The sequence below is a fragment of the Mustela nigripes genome, chromosome 5, assembly GCF_022355385.1.
Source record: "Mustela nigripes isolate SB6536 chromosome 5, MUSNIG.SB6536, whole genome shotgun sequence".
Classification (NCBI taxonomy): domain Eukaryota; kingdom Metazoa; phylum Chordata; class Mammalia; order Carnivora; family Mustelidae; genus Mustela; species Mustela nigripes.
Genome location: NC_081561.1, coordinates 22312675 through 22329406, shown reverse-complemented (window position 1 = coordinate 22329406; position 16732 = coordinate 22312675).

Below are 16732 nucleotides of genomic sequence, written 5' to 3'. Positions count from 1 at the left end.
TTTCCATTTCACCATTTCTTCTCTCTATGGAACACACTCACGTTCCCAGGAAGACAACCTCATATCCTGTCCATTTCCCGTATCCAGAATAAAGAGCAGCATTCTTAGGGGGGGGCACGTGGTCTCCTCCTTCAGTTCTCAGTGGGATTCCTTATGGTGTGGCCTCAGAATGGAAAGTGTAGTTTATATTGTCCTCAGTCTCCACGAGATAATGAGGGAATTGGGACAGAATCCTTCCAATAAACACACTAATTTGCGAGGTGAGGAATGAGAGACGTGGGACAGTCATTGGACTTTGAAAAACTGAACTGCCGCTTGGAGCTGTCACAAAGGCCCTCTAATTTGCAGTTGAGAAATTCCTTTCATGAGACCGGGCTCCCACTCTCCAGAAGGCATGGTTTTGTTCGTTGTTCTCTGCAGCCCTGACTCTACCTTCTATCATTCTCCTTTGGAGTTGGAAATTGATGTCCCTTCTAGGGACTGCCGGACTCTAGCCACCTGCCTGCTGCGGCCTGGGAGGGTTGGGAATATTTGCAGTTTAAATAATCCAAAGTTTTTGAAATTTAGAAAAATGGTTTCTTTGGCAATGTAACTTCCTTTTTCTTGGTAGCCTGTTATATATGCCAAGAACCACACTCAGACTTCTTCTGAAGACATACTTTTCACTCTCAATTTTTTGTTACCTTTCCTCCTCTTTCTCTCTCAACTAAACGGCAGCTATCTTGAGACTGTCTGACATGCTGTGTGGGAAGATCATATTGTTAATCTGGTTTTACCATGAGGTTGAATCACTCCATTCTACTAAAAAGTCTCACTGAGACCTTTCCACTCAAAGCTTTTTAAAAATACTACCTCTTATTGACTCTTAATCTCACAAAACAAACTGAGGGTTGCTGGGGGGAGGGGGTAGGAAGAGGGTGGTTGGGTGATGACATTGGGGAGGGTATGTGCTGTGGTGAGTGCTGTGAAGTGCGTAAACCTGATGATTCACAGGCCTGTACCCCTGGGGCGAATGATACATTACAGGTTAATAAATAAATAAATAAAATTTAAAATAAAAAAAAAATAAAATTTTTTAACTGTTTCCTTTCTTCTTTCAAAGAACATGTTTCTTTCAAAAGTATTTCTTATTTAATACCTTTTTCATGAAATATTTGCTATATGAAACCAATACCAACTAGTGTACACTTAAAATTTTTGTTTATTCATCTTTTTGCTCTAAAGCTATATGCTCAGTAGGCACACATTATGCCTGCAAAGGTATGGTACACAACTTTTTTTTTTTTTTTGCGATGATTCAATTGTGTTTATTAAGCAGAAGAAGCTAATTTCAAATGGTTACATACTATACGATCCCATTAGATGATATTCTGGAAAAGACAAAACTAAAAGGGACAGAGAACAGACCAGTGATTGCTAAGTGATAAAGGTAGGGAGAGGGTCTGACTGCAAAGGGGAGCATGAGAGAATTCTTAGGATATTAGGATTGTTCTGCATACTGTTAATGGTTGTTACAAGAATCTATGCATATGTTAAGACTCATAGTGCTAGGGAGCTTGGGTGGTTCAGTTGCCTAAGCATCTGCATTCAGCTCAAGTCATGATCCTGGCGTCCTGGGATCACACCCTGTGTCAAGCTCCCTGCTCAGGGTGGGGAGTCTGCTTCTCTCTCTCCCTCTGCTTCTGCCTCTCCCTCTGCTTCTTGCTCTTTCTTATGCTCTCTCTTGTGGTTACTCTCTCTCTCTCTCTCTCTCTCAAATACATGAAAAAAATCTTTAAAAAACTTCAGTATTGTGTACACACATAAATTTTTACTGTATATAAATTTAAAAGCTATTTTTAAGGGGCGCCTGGATGGCTCAGTTGGTTAAGCAACTGCCTTTGGCTCAAGTCATGATCCCGGAATCCTGGGCTCAAGTCCTGCATCAGGCTCCCAGCTCCACGGGGAGTCTACTTCTCCCTCTAACCTTCTCCTTTTTCATGCTGTCTCTCTCTCAAATAAATAAAATCTTCAAAAAAAAAAGTTTAAAAAAGCAATTTAAAAAGAACTGAAGTGTAATTAACAAATTGTTATATTAGCTTCAGGTGTATCATACGATGATACAACAATTCTATACATCACTCATGTCTACGGCCATACCACCCTGAATGTGCCCGATCTCGTCTATACATCACTCAGTGCTCATCATGACAAGTGTACTCTTTTTTTTTTTTAAGATTTTATTTATTTTATTTGACAGAGAGAGAGATCACAAGTAGGCATAGAGGCAGGCAGAGAGAGAGAGAGAGGAGGAAGCAGGCTCCCTGCTGAGCAAAGAGTCCGATGTGGGACTTGATCCCAGGACCCTGAGATCATGACCTGAGCCGAAGGCAGCGGCTTAACCCACTGAGCCACCCAGGCACCCCATAAGTGTGCTCTTAACCCCTTCCCCTCCTTCCCCCCTCCCCCCCCCCCCCCCCATCTGGCAATCAGGAATTTGTTCTTTGTATTTAAAAGTTTGGTTTTTGGTCTCTCTTTTTCTTCCTTTGTTTTGTTTCTTGAATTCCACATATGAGTGAAATCATATGATATTTGTCTTTCTCTGACTGACTTGTTTCACTTAGCATAATACTCTCTAGCGCCACCCATGTTGTTGTAAATGGCAAGATCTTATTCTTTTTTATGGCTGAGTAATATTCTTTTCTTAATCTTTTTTATGGCTGAGTAATATTCCGATAGAGATGTCTATGTGGGTATGCATGCGTATGTGTGTATATATATGTATATCACATCTTTATCCATTCATCTATCAGTGGACATTTGGGCTGCTTCCATAGATTAGCTGTTGTAAACAATGTAAACAATGCTGCAATAAACATAGGGATGCATATATCTTTTCAAATTAGTATTTTTGCTTTCTTTGGGTAAACGGCAGCAGTGGAATTACTGGATCATATGGTTATTCTATTTTTAAGAGTTTGAAGAAACTCCATCCTGTTCTCCACAGTGGCTGCACCAGTCAGCATTCCTACCAACAGTGTATGAGGGTGCCTCTTTTCCCCACATCTTCACCGACACTTGTTATTTCCTATATTGTTGAATTTAGCCATTCTGGCAGATGTAAGGTGATATCTCCTTATGGTTTTGCTTTGCATTTCCCTCGGATTAGTGATGTTGAGCATCTTTTCATGTGTCTGTTGGCCACTTGTAGATCTTTGGAGAGATGTCTGTTCAGGTGCTCTGCCAATGTTTTCACTGGATATATTGTTCTTTTGGTGTTGAGTTCTTTAAGTTTTTCCTGTACTTTGGATCTTACCCCTTACCATATTTATCATTTTCAAATACCTTCTCTCAATCAGTAGGTTTGGTAAGCAACATTTTTTAACCATCTCTTTGATCACCACATAACATAACTAATTGCTTTTATATCTATCTTCTATATTAGTTGTCTAGATTGCCTGCTGTCTGACTAACAAGACACCACCCTACATTTTAGGTTTTTCTCACTGCGTCATTCCATTTCTGGATATAGGTCTGTATTCGTGTGAGTAGATCATCTGGTCTAGCAAACATAAAAATTTATCTTTTTATGCATATAGAATCCAGTGTATATATTCATAATGGGCTGGTTAGCCTGGATGATTCTCCAGGTGAGGAGCTGGGAATCTAGGCTACTTCATCACGTGGTCTATCTCCTACAACCAGTGGCTTGTGTATTCAGTGATAAAAGGGAAGAGAGAATATGGAGGAGTACAGAAGATAGGTTAAGCTCTAGGAATGGAAAATGCAAACATTGCACCCATATTCCACTGTCCAGAACAAGTATCATCTTCTCAAGCAATGCAAGTGAGAAGAGTTTGAAGGACGTCATGGGGAAGGCTTTGATATGTTTCTCCTAGAGTTTGGGCTCGAGGCATCAGGGCGAAGAAAAAAGAGGTGAACATCTGCTGGTAGTGGAGTAGGGTTGTATATGTTTTCTCCTGGATTTGGAGAACTTCTCAATGGGAACTGCCTGGGATCATTTTAACTGCCTGGGATCCTTCCTAGGAGGACTATGTAGAGAGCAGAAAATCAGCCCAACACAGTCGGGTTGACAATACAAAACTGGTAGCTGAGAGAGTCAGTTTTAGGGAACCACTGGAGGGAGAAAAAAAAATCACCAAAGCAACCAAGGAAGCATTTTTCCAGGAATCTCTAGCAAGGAGGAACTCTAGGGGAACAAAAAGTCCCACCAAAGGAAAAGCCAGTGACTGTGCACCTGACACGTCCAGAGGGAACTAACAACAGATTGCAACTGTGCTCACCACTTTGTGCCCTGCAAAATGCTTTGCAAGTGTAAGCTCTTTTATAATGCTAATTTTTGGATGTGTTTGGACACTTAGCAGAGCTGCTATAAATCTTTCTCACTCAGGATTTTATATCTCTTTTTCTTCGACCTGGAACAACCTAGATAGGTCTTATAGGGCCCCTGTGTAGCAGCGCATATTTGAAATTGTAGACCAGTTCAGAAAAAATTTACAATCTGCCAAGCTTTTTTAAACAAAAGTTATTCTACTCAATATGGCTCCCCCCCTTTGCCAGTGTGTTCTCTTAGCTAAACTGGGAAAGTTATTAGCTTAGATCCACATATACCTGTAAGCTTCTCTGTCACTCAAAATTCATATGACAACAACCTAGTAAGTAAAAAGGAGAACAGAGTCCTGGAAAATTAGAATGAAGAGACAGGGTAAATAGAAATCCTGCAATGTAGAAGGAGAGGAAAAAGAGCGATTTTAGAAGGAAAAGAGAGGGAAATAGAAGCAACACAAAAATAAACTATTTCATCACAAAATTTAATCTCTGGTAAACATATTAGCCAGAATTATAATCAACTAAACATTGGATGAATAGTGTTTTTTATTTTTTTTCTTCTTCGAATTTTGAAGTGTTGAGGGAATGATTTGGTGATTCTAGGATTTTTAACTGGTATGGCTTCTATGGGTTTCCTTTAAAACTCGTATTGATTCCTTTGTTAATAGTGAAGGTGGGCGCCTGTGCGGCCCAGTCGGATAAGTGTGTGCCTTTGGCTCAGGTCATGATCCCAGAGAGCCTGAATCTCCCTCCCCCTCAACCTATTGTTCCCCCTTCTTGTGCTCTCTCCCCCTCTCTCTGTCAAATAAATAAAATCTTAAAAAAAAAAAAAAAAAAAGAGTGAACAGCTTAGAACCTGCCAGGTGCCATATACTCTTGAACTTCAGAGGAAAACAACTCTGATAAAATATCTCAACATTGTGGAGAAAACTGGAGATGTCTTTAGTCCACAATTCTTTGAAAAACCTAAATTCAAAATCCAAAAAATTTTGTTCTCTTTTCCCATCCTGTCTCCTCTTCCCTCAGCCAACTGTCTGATATCTGCTTGCTAAAGAGGCAAGGAGCTACCTTAAACTAAATAACAATCAAAATAAAGGTGGTATTTACCACACCATAATGTAGTTATATTGACTGTACAATGGGTTGAGACTTGGGGGATGTTGGGATAAGGTGAATGCATTTTGATTATGAATCTTGGGGACTGGAGTGTAAACTGTGACTGGCAGGATAGTGTTCCTGATGTCCAAGTCCTAATCCCTGGAAACTGTGCAGAGGTCACCTTACACAGCCTGATGATCTCATGCTAGAGGTTGGGCAATAGAGTTTTGCAGTAAGAGAAATCTCATTCACTTTCTTAGGAGTCTGAATTTCATTTCAAGTTTTCAAGTCCTCTCTTCCCCAATTCTGTTCTTACTCATGATTATAATCTCTTGAAGCTTTTGGTCAGCCCTGGATGCTGTGCTCTGAAGCAGAAAGCTCTGGGGCTCTGGACTGTATTTTAGGTCCTTGATGCTTGAAATGTGGCTCCTGGTTCAGTAACATGAGCATCGTATCACTGCTGGTGGAAAAGGAAGAATCTCAGGTCTTAACACAAAGACATTAACTTTATATGCATACTAAAGTTTGAGAAATACTGTTTTAGATGATATTTCCTGGGTCACAGAAATCTTCAGAGACCGTCCTCAACTAACTGACAGAATCTATTGGTGCTGTCGTTGTGGTAGTTGTGATAGTGGTGATGATGGTTGTAATGGTGGCATCTGTGGTAGTGCTGGTAGTGGTTGTGATGGCGTGGGTGGTTTTGGAACTAGTTGTATCGGACAAATGGTTATAGTGAGAAAGTACTTTCTCTAATATGGAAGACTTCCACTGGCCTTGCCCACCTTATTAAATCTAGCACCTGGCACAGTCCTTGGTCTATCTAAATATTTGTCCGATGGGAAGAAGTTTACAGAAAGACAATCAGCCATACATTTCTGGTAATCATATCTGTCCTGTGCTTTTTCTCCAAGAGGAAATGAAAAATATGCTCCTACAAATTTCACACAAACCTATCCAACTAATCCAACCAACTATCCATCCATCTACGCATCTACCCATTCATCCATGGATGGACTTCGTTCATTCATGTATCCAACAAAGATTTATTGAGAATTTCCTATTGTGGTAGATTCTGGGGAATTAATGATGAAAATGACACAGTCCTGCCTTGAGGAGTTCCAAGTCTTGTTACAGAGTGATGTGGACAATTATAATGAAATGTAAAGATTCAGTGACGGATATGTAAAGAGTATTACAGTATCATTGAGGAGAAGGTAATAAAACTGGATTTTAAGGGCTGGGGTGAAGGATCTGAAGGGTAGATAGACTCTTATTAGGCAACACGGGATACAATGGAGTTTTAGGGAGGCAGGAAATCCTAGCTTATTTTCATGTGTTCAGATAACTTTTGACATTCTGAGCCTTGTCATGTTTGGAGTATAAAGTGCGACAAATGGAGTCAGGCCAAGAGGAAGCAACCGTACTTTTGCTCTGTGTCCCTAAGCTTCCAACAGTTTTCTAAGAACTAGGAGATATTTACCACCCTTCTGTTCTCTCCGAAAACTCCAGAAATGTGCCAGTGTATTTATGATGACTGAGGGCTCCTTCGTCAACACGACTTTAATACGTGTTCTAAGAAATTCTTGCCCAGGAAGAAGAAAGATAAAACTAATAAATACATTTACTGTGTGCTTTGGGAAATTCCTGAAAAGCAATTTTTCTTAGCAAATATTGCACTCATCTGGGTAAACAGCACAGGCCTAGGGCACAAGATTGCTCACCTGAGCAAATGGCTCACCGAACAAACAACTATTTACATATCAAGGCTCATTTCGAGACCCTCACCTCACTGTGTCCACCAATCACGAAATAGTGCCTCATGAATTTAGCTCAGTCTCAGTCAGAGCCCATCACTAAAAGATCTTCCTTCAGCCACATGAGCCCGGATCCCCACATCCTAGGAATATCTGTTCTTGACTGGAGCTTTCTGAGACGTTACTGAGGAAAGGTGTGCTCTTATACTATATAGTAGGTTTTTTTTTTTTTTTATACTGCTCCCTAAGCTTCTGTATCACATGTTTATCAAGCAAACTTAAGTTGATTAAACCTACTATAGTATATGACCCTCAGGGTTATATAAACCTACTATAGTAGGTTTAATCAACTTAAGTTTGCTTGATAAACATGTGATACAGAAGCTTAGGGAGCAGTCTGGGGACACCTGGCATTGAAAATGTCTGAGAACAGAGGGCTCGAAAGGAAATACTAAGCTTATCCTATGGGTCACATGCAGTTCCAGGTTGCAATAGCGTTGGAGTGGGCAAATCATTTCCTTACTAGATTAGACCTCCTTGAAAGAAGACGATATAAATATAGATACTAATTATTGTCACTGGAAATAAAAGATGTCTCAAATATTCATGACAGAAGGCCTAACAGCAAACAATTGAAAGTCCGTCTTGGAAAATGCATTTATGGTGTTTCTCTAAAAAAAAGGTGTAACTCTCCTATTTATTTTTGACCCGTATTTGCAAACAAGATGAGTGAATTATTTTTCTTTTTACCCTTAGCCCCTGTATTTGGTTTATACAAGGTAATAAATGTTTATCATATTATTGGCACAAAAAACCTAAAGGGCTAAGAAAGGTTCATCAAAAAGTATCAAGATTTTCATTCAAAAAATATATATGCAATTTGAGGTTGAGCTGTTAATGTCATTAAGCTTTAAAGATCCATTTGCATTTCTGGCCTGAGAATCATGAAGTACAGTTGCCTTCGGTGTGGCTAAACATATCCTGCGGGTCTCCTTACTTGAACTGCGCTGTCTACACGTATCACTGAATTGGTTGCTACACAACAATCCATTCATCACAGAAGGAGGCAGTGCAGAGGGATGCACAGAGAGCCGCATAACTTTTTCTTTTCCAGTCTGGTTATACAAGGCCCTCCGTTTTCTCCTACATGGACAAAATTCTAACTTTTTTGGAAAGGAAATAATATGAAAGCAGAGATATGTTTGGATACATCCTCCTATTGATCCACGTATTTGTGAATTAAAGATGGCTTTACTGAAAGTGAACCAATAGGACGATCACTAAGGATGCTGTGTTTTCCAACCATGAACTCGATTCTGGCCGTCATCACAGCTTATTTCCGTCGCTACTGTGGGTTCTTTTTATTTTTTATTTTTTAAAGATTTTATTTATTTATTTGACAGATCACAAGTAGGCAGAAAGGCAGGCAGAGAGAGAGGAGGATGCAGGCTCCCCATTTAGCAGAGAGCCCGATGTGGGGCTCAATCCCAGGACCCTGAGATCATGACCTGAGCTAAAGGCAGAGGCTTAACCCACTGAGCCACCCAGGCACCTCTACTACTATAGGTTCTTTATGGCTCTCACTGTGCTGCTTTGCTCTGTGCAATAATTCATCATCCACATTATCTTGAGTGATTTTTGTTTTCTAAAATGCATGTGTTATGGTATCATCCCTGAGGCAGTATCTTTTATTGGCTCCATAAAAATCAGGAAAAAGTTCAAGCCCTTTAGCAGTAATAATATAAGCTCAATTGATGCATAGGCTTCTGATCAGTGTGTTTAAGGTTGTAAATCAGAATTCTATAACTGACCTTCTATGACTTGCCCTCAGACTAATCAGGACGGTCCCGGGACGCCGCCAGCGTTCTGAATGTCCTCTCTCAGGCTACGGCACCACTTGGCATCACCAGTCTTAGGCTACATTTGTTTTCCTTAGTAGAATATGAGTCCCCAATCTCAGCGTCCGTGTCCCCATCGCTATGACCTTGCTCCACACCATGGTCACTATAGGTAATCAGCAATAATCTACTGGATAAACTAAAGGAAAACAGTTATGCAGGATAGTATGGCTGAATCGTGTCCCTCCTCCTCCCAAACCCGTGTGGAAGTTCTAATCCCAGAACTTCAGAATGTAACTATTTGGAGATAGAATCTTTAGAGTCTTTAAATTAAAATGGGGTCATTAGGCTGGACCCTAATCTAACACGCTGGTATTGTTATAAGAAGAGGACATTTGGACAGACACAGAGTGAAATTGTTTGAAGACAGGAAGAAGACGTCCATCTACAAGCCAAGGAGAGAAGCCTCAGAAGAAACCAACCTTGCTGATAGTTGCTTTCACAGTTCCAGCTTTCAGAACTGTGAGAAAATATATTTCTGGTAGTTTAAGCCACCCAATCCAGATGCCTTTGTTATGGTAGTCCTAGCAAAGGACTAGAGTGTCATAACATGAATTGTGAATATAGGTGAGAGATTATCTATGTGTAACAAGCCAATAGAACGCTTATGCTGAAAAAGACAATTTGCACCTATCAGATATATGTTAATTGAGTTTATAGCATTCAATTTAATGGCTTATTATTGAGAATTATCTACTGAGATGAGAACAGTGTGCTGGAGTTTATATCAGGAGTGTTGGGTTTGCGTTCTGTTGATATGACTTACTAGCCCCGTGGGGTCACACATGTTATTGGTCCTATTTTGGAGCCTATGACTCTGTCTATACTAAAGAGATGTACAGTCTATTTTTCATTAAAACACTATTGTTTAAAATATTTAAAATGTTTGGTAAGATGTTACTCCATGATTAGACATTATTTTTACCTGCAATCTATTCTGCTATATAAAGATATGTCAACTATTGTCTCCTTTCCAAGGAGTGAAAGGATTTTTAATGTTTGTGATAAATATGGCCAAGTTGCATCACAAAACTTTTATTCCAGGTTATATTATTACAGGTAGCAGATGAGAGTACGTGTTGCTCCAAACTAGGTCATAACACACTTTTCTTTACTCCTAGAACACTTGTTTGGGATATATAATTAAATTGGGGTGTTGTATTTCAATTATCTTCACAATTGGTTCTTTGTGGGGAGGAATTTTATCAGGTGCAGTGTTTTGGTACTGAAGGGGCCAAAGGCAGGCCACCCCAAGATGGGCAACTTTGGCATGAAGATTATTTTGCTTTTTCTCCCTTCACCACCCAGATTCCTAAAGGCCCTTTTCGTTTTTGAACCTTTTGATCCCAGGAACAACCCTCTGTAACCTTGCCCCCTGGAGTCTTGTATATGTTTAAGCCCTTCCTGTTCTAATCTGCTGGGACGTTTTTTGCAGTGTTTTCATACTTAGGATGGACTTCCTCCTTCTGACCATGATTTCAGTTTCATCTTACATCCTCTGTTCCCCTCATCACGGTTCATAGTTCGTCCGGGCTTCTTCTAGCTGTCTGCAAGGTTTGTATGGGATCTCAGAATATAGGTATCTTGAAAACTCCTGTTTATTTTTCTGTTCACAGATATTTGAGTTTGTGATATGAAAAAGAAAAAAAAAAAAAACAGGCCCCAAATGAAGCCACTTAGACCAAGTCACCACACTGGGGCTTCATACCCAAGCTAACCACAGTTTCAACCTTTCCCAGAAATGCAGTTTTTACGAGTCAGGCAGGACTTTTCTGGTCAGTGCCAGTGAGGTAATTTGTCTCCTGGGCCCTCTGCATCCCCCAAAGGAAGATGAGATGATCTTCATGGTTAAGACCCCTTTTCCTCCTCCTCCTCCTAAAGGCAAGTGACCTTGCTGGAAACAGGAACTTTTTTTCTTTTGCTTTTAACTTCTTTGCCCTGCCCTCTTTTGTAGAGAAACCTTCCCTTTGGTACCACTCCAGAGAATCTCTCTGCTTGCTACATAGATGGCTCCTGCCCATCCATGATCCGTACATTGCTAATAAAACCACTGCGATCTTCAGATTTACCTAGCTGAATTTTTGTTTCTCAAAGTGACGTTCTCTGCTTTTACTCATGCTAAAGATCTGGGCTTCTTCTTCCTTTAGTGGGTCTGTAGAGGTTTTGGAGCATGTGTGGTGAGGGTATGATATAGGTTGCCCCTCTTAAATGGGCTAGTTTGCATTTTATAATGAAATTTCACACCTCTGGTTTCATAATACATTTTAATTACTATTTCCTTAAAAAATATAAGCTAGTTTCTTTCAACTGTTTATTCCATAAACTATGGAACTTGTCATGACATATTTTCCATTAGAAGATAATTAGAATGAAACTCGACCATTCTCTTACACAGTACACAAAGATAAACTCAAAATGGATAAAAGACCTCAACATGAGACAGGAATCCATCAGAATCCTAGAGGAGAACATAGGCAGTAACCTCTTCGATATCAGCCACAGCAACTTCTTTCAAGATACGTCTCCAAAGGCAAAGGAAACAAAAGTGAAAATAAACTTTTGGGACTTCATCAAAATCAAAAGCTTCTGTACAGCAAAGGAAACAGTCAAGGAAACAAAGAGGCAACCCATGGAATGGGAGAAGATATTTGCAAATGACAGTACAGACAAAAGGCTGATATCCAGGATCTATAAAGAAGTCCTCAAACTCAACACACACAAAACAGATAATCATATCAAAAAATGGGCAGAAGATATGAACAGACACTTCTCCAATGAAGACATACAAATGGCCATCAGACACATGAAAAAATGTTCATCATCACTAGCCATCAGGGAGATTCAAATTAAAACCACATTGAGATATCACCATTAGAAGATAATTAAATGATACTTAAACATTTAGGAAGATGATGTTCTTAAAGTGTTAAAGTCTTCCCAGAACATGAATACCTCGTCATTTATTTAATATTCACTTATTCTACTGCAAAGAAGCATATGTTATTGATAGTGATCACATAGATGATATTTGATATCAATTTATAATGGATATTGATATTACATTTATTTGTGTGATTTTCAAAATGACTTATTGAGATGCCCTTTCAGTTTCTCTCTATAAATGTATTGCTCTATAGGTGGGAAACACATTATTACCATCCCATTTAACAATGATAAATTAAATGCCAGAAGATTTAAATGGCTTGCATAAATTCATGGTTATTTGGCCTCACATTCGTGCTGGGGTTCTATGTTAACTGACTTTCTAGTTCAGTCCTTTCTGTTTACCATAGAATCATGGTTTTAAAGACAATTATCATATGATCTCTCTGATATGAGGAATTTGAGAGGCAGGGCAGAGGGTGGTGGAGGGCAGGGAAGGAAAAAAAGAAACAAGATGGGATCAGGAGGGAGACTCACCATAAGAGACTCTTAATCTCAGGAAACAAACTGAGTGTTGCTGGGGGTTTGGGGGCTAGGGATTGGTGTCTGGGGCGGTGGACACTGGAGAGGGTATGTGCTATGGTGAGTGCTGTGAATTGTGTTAGCCTGATGATTCACAGAGCTGTACCCCGGAGCAAATAATACTTTATAGGTTAAGAAAAAAAAATCATGATTTTAAATTTCTGTACATTAAATAACCACAGTGAGACATTTTCAATTTAATGTCTATGGTTATTTTATTTCTAGATATTATTTTTTTCAGACAATGGATAGCTTATATATACATATATATTTATCACAGTGTGTGTTTCCATAACCCAAATCTTTACCTTTACCTAACATTTGTTGAATGAGTGAAGTTAATATTTTTTTAATTTTAGAGCTCAGTGACTAATATATAAAAAGGAAATTTTCTACCATAATATTGAATAGTCTTGACATTTTTGTCTCAAAGATCACATATACATTTTTTTTTTCTGTGTCACAATCTATCTTTACTTTTTTTCCATTTCTCTTTACTTTTTTTTCTCTTCCTTTCCTTACCTCTCATCTCCTGCCCTCTTGGTCTTCTTTGTTTTTAACCTTTCAACAGAAATAGCCTTAGTGATAAAAATAAATGAATCTTGAAGTTTTAAGTGAGATCTGGGCTCACTCAGCCCTTCACGATCATTTCATGTTTATATAGTAAAAAAGTTGTAATTAGACATTTTTGGTTGAGGACTGATTTCAAAATGTGATGCATAATGGAAAAACAATGTAATTTTATTCTTTCAAAACACAAGAACAGGTTATCCTTATTCAGTTACAGGCAACACTCAAGTATGGTGGATATTACTAAAGAGTAAGGAGAAATTTCTTAAACCTTTACATTTACTGAATGCCTACTCTGCATTAGGTAAGGAATCAGTCAATTTCACATCATCAGATTTAATCCTCGCAATAATTCTTCGTTTTGCATGTGAAAAAACCCAGGTCAGGGGCGATTAATCACCAGCAGGGGTCACTTGGGAGGTCAATGAAGGATTTAAGGATTGGAAGAAGGTGTCTCTCATTCTAAATCTATTCTCTTACTGTCAAAATGTCTAAATCTGTTCTCTTGCCATCAAAATTCTATTCTCTTCTGTGGAAAGCGGTAACTATTCTGATAAGATCTCTAATTATGGTGTTTGCCTGGAAATAAAAAGAGGGGGGTCATCTGTCTATATGCATCTGTCTGTGCATATTAGAAGAATTTTCCAAGATAATTTTAGATAATATTTCATATAACCCTTTCCCCAGTGAAAGGGGAAACTGTCCTTTGAGTACATCTTTATTGAAGTGTTTCTTATCTTGTCTGCTGCAGGCTACAGCATCTAAACCCCTGAAAGTCCCCAATAGATTTTAGGTCTAAATGAATAATGTTTGTCTTCTGTGTTATTACTTTTAGAAAGCAATTTGTGATGCCCATGTGGCTGGGGACTGGGTATCAAGCAGTGTTACACTGGGGGAGCAGTATTGCCTATTACTTGGTTTGGTTTCTTAAAGCCCAGTTTCCAAAAAGGAGGTGGATTCTCTGCTTTCAAAACTTTTCTTTATAAATTTCTTTAAGAAATTAGCTAGTATTGACTATGTTCACCCATGATGAAATTTCCGTGTTCAGAAAGTCCATCCTATATCTGGTTAAGTGAGCTAGCAGTTCCCATAGAGAAGGAAGGACACAATCTCACTAGCAAAGGGATAGGCAGATCATAGAAATAATAAACATTGGTTAAGCACTCTATTTATTTTTATTTGAGAGACAGAGGGAGAGAGCATGAGTTGGGGGAGGGGCAATGGGAGAGGGAGAAGCAGACCCACCACTGAGTGGGGCTCAGTCCCAGGATCCCAAGATTCATGACTTGAGCTAAGTCAGACTCCTCGTGGATTGCGCCGCCCAGGTGCCCCAGAAGTAACGAGCCTTTAGTGAATCAGCATCTTATAGGTGGGGAGATTTTATTTGGATATATTTTTATCCACTGTATTTCAGCTTCAGTGAGATATATTGTCTGCTTATTTAACATGATTTCTTTTAGTATAACAGAAATAATTGTAACTAACCATCATGATGGACAATTAATATAAATTAGATTTAGTGGACAGACATGTATGGATATAAATGAATGCAGATTGGTGAAGGATATGAATGAAAGCAAATATTTCTGAACAAATTATTTCTCAGAAGTTCGGCTCTTGAATTAATTATTAGGATTTGTTAGTGTAAAAATGGTGTCAAAACTCAGCTGATCAGGAGACTCACTTAGAGGACTTTTATTAAATAAGTTACCTGGATTAAATCTGGTGTACTGATTCAGTAAATATGAATGGGGCAGGAAGAAATTTTCCAAAGGTCCCTGGTAATTTTTTTAATAATTAATTAATTAATTAATTTTTTAATTTTTTAATATATTTTTTATAAACATGTATTTTTATCCTCAGGGGTACAGGTCTGTGAATCCTGGGTCTGTGGTCCCTGATAATTTTGATGACGGACCAAATTAAAGAATAATTGTAACAACTTGACTTTATGGAGCTTTATGGGGTACCTGCCAAGGGCTAGACACCGTACAACACTTTACAAATACTGACTTAATTTATCTTCATAAACCCTTTGAAATAAATACTGGTTTTCAGTGCCTAGTTTACAGATGTGACGACGGAGGCCCAGAGAGGCTAAGTAATGAGCCTAGAATTATAAAGCGAGTTCTAAAGCAAGTTAGAGGGGTGATGGGATAGGAAATTTGACTGCAGCCCCTGAGCTGCTAAACAGCATATTCTGGTTTAAAGCACATCACCGTGAAGAACCTTCCCTTACTAGGAGTCCACCATTTCCTCATTCCATGACCTTGAGTGATGGGATTTTACTTTGCCTTGTGGCAACTATAGGAATTATGATAGAGTCTGGTCTTTCAAATGAACTACTGGTTGTTTTAGTCATACAAATAGATGAATCCAGCCTAATAATTAAGTTTAGATTTATGGTTTTTAACTTGATTCCCTAGCCTTCAAGTATATGAACTCTGCGGTTGATAACTCAGTATGGGTATTTTGTCAATTCCTGTTATATCAGCTGTAATGACAACCTTTGCCCTCTGGGGGGAGACACCAGCTATCCAGTGAGTGACAGGGTGACTTTTAAGATAATTTTGAATCTGCTCCAATTAATGAGAAAAGAGCCAGTCATCTATGCTCTTCTGTATTTTAACTTCTGTGAGTAACAGGTCAGGACTGACGATGATGTGTTCCTTTGTCTCTTCCCCAGGATGGAGGGAGCTCCTTCCTGCTTTCCTCATAGCAGGCACATGGAGCTGATTTGAGGGATATGACTTAATTCAAAAGCTTGCTTCCTTGCACTGACCAGGCAATGCCACCAAAACTCCTATAAAGTCAGATCTCCCTTCTACTTTGATTTGATGATGAATGGCAGCAACCCTACCTATCCTTCCGGAAGCAATTTGGAAAGGATTTGAGGGAATATAGTTAGAAGTACTAGGCATTTTTTGGAGGAAGTCCAAAATGAAATATTTTCATAATGGGTTCATCTTATCTGACATATTAAAAATAATTCTGACAGTAAGAGGGCAAAGCTGTCTCATTACTGGATATTTAATATCAGCCTTTAGCGGCCTCTGGGTAAAGAGCATATTAGCTCAATGTGACACCAGTGGGGAATTGTTTAATTATAACAGAATGTAGCACAAAAGATGTGATTATTGCCCAGGAACAGTTGGAGACTCCGTTCATTTCTGTAGTTTTCCAAAGCTGCTTTTAGTTGCCCTCCTCACAGAGGCAGTCGCTGTGGAATGAGGGGGGGGTGATGGTTTAGGGGATTTCCCTTTAGGGATAAAGAGGAAATGCAGCGCTGGGGTGGGGGTGGGGAACGTGCTCACTGCAGAGTTCCCAAAGTCTGTCATCAATGGTCTTCACCGATGCTCATTTGTTGTTCAATACTTCATTGCCCCTCACATCCCTCCTGCTTCCCTTGGAGCTTCTTTTTACATAGATGGTTTGTACTGGACCTTCTCTCTCTGATTTAAAAAAAAAAAAAATGGAGATGATGTCCTCGGGCCTTGGATGCAGTTCAGCTTAACAGTCACGAAGAGACCCAACCCCATGGTCTGCACTAACGTGCTTTGGGTTGTTGGAGACAATAATGATGCTGTTTTCACTGTGTGGTATCTGAGGTCCAAA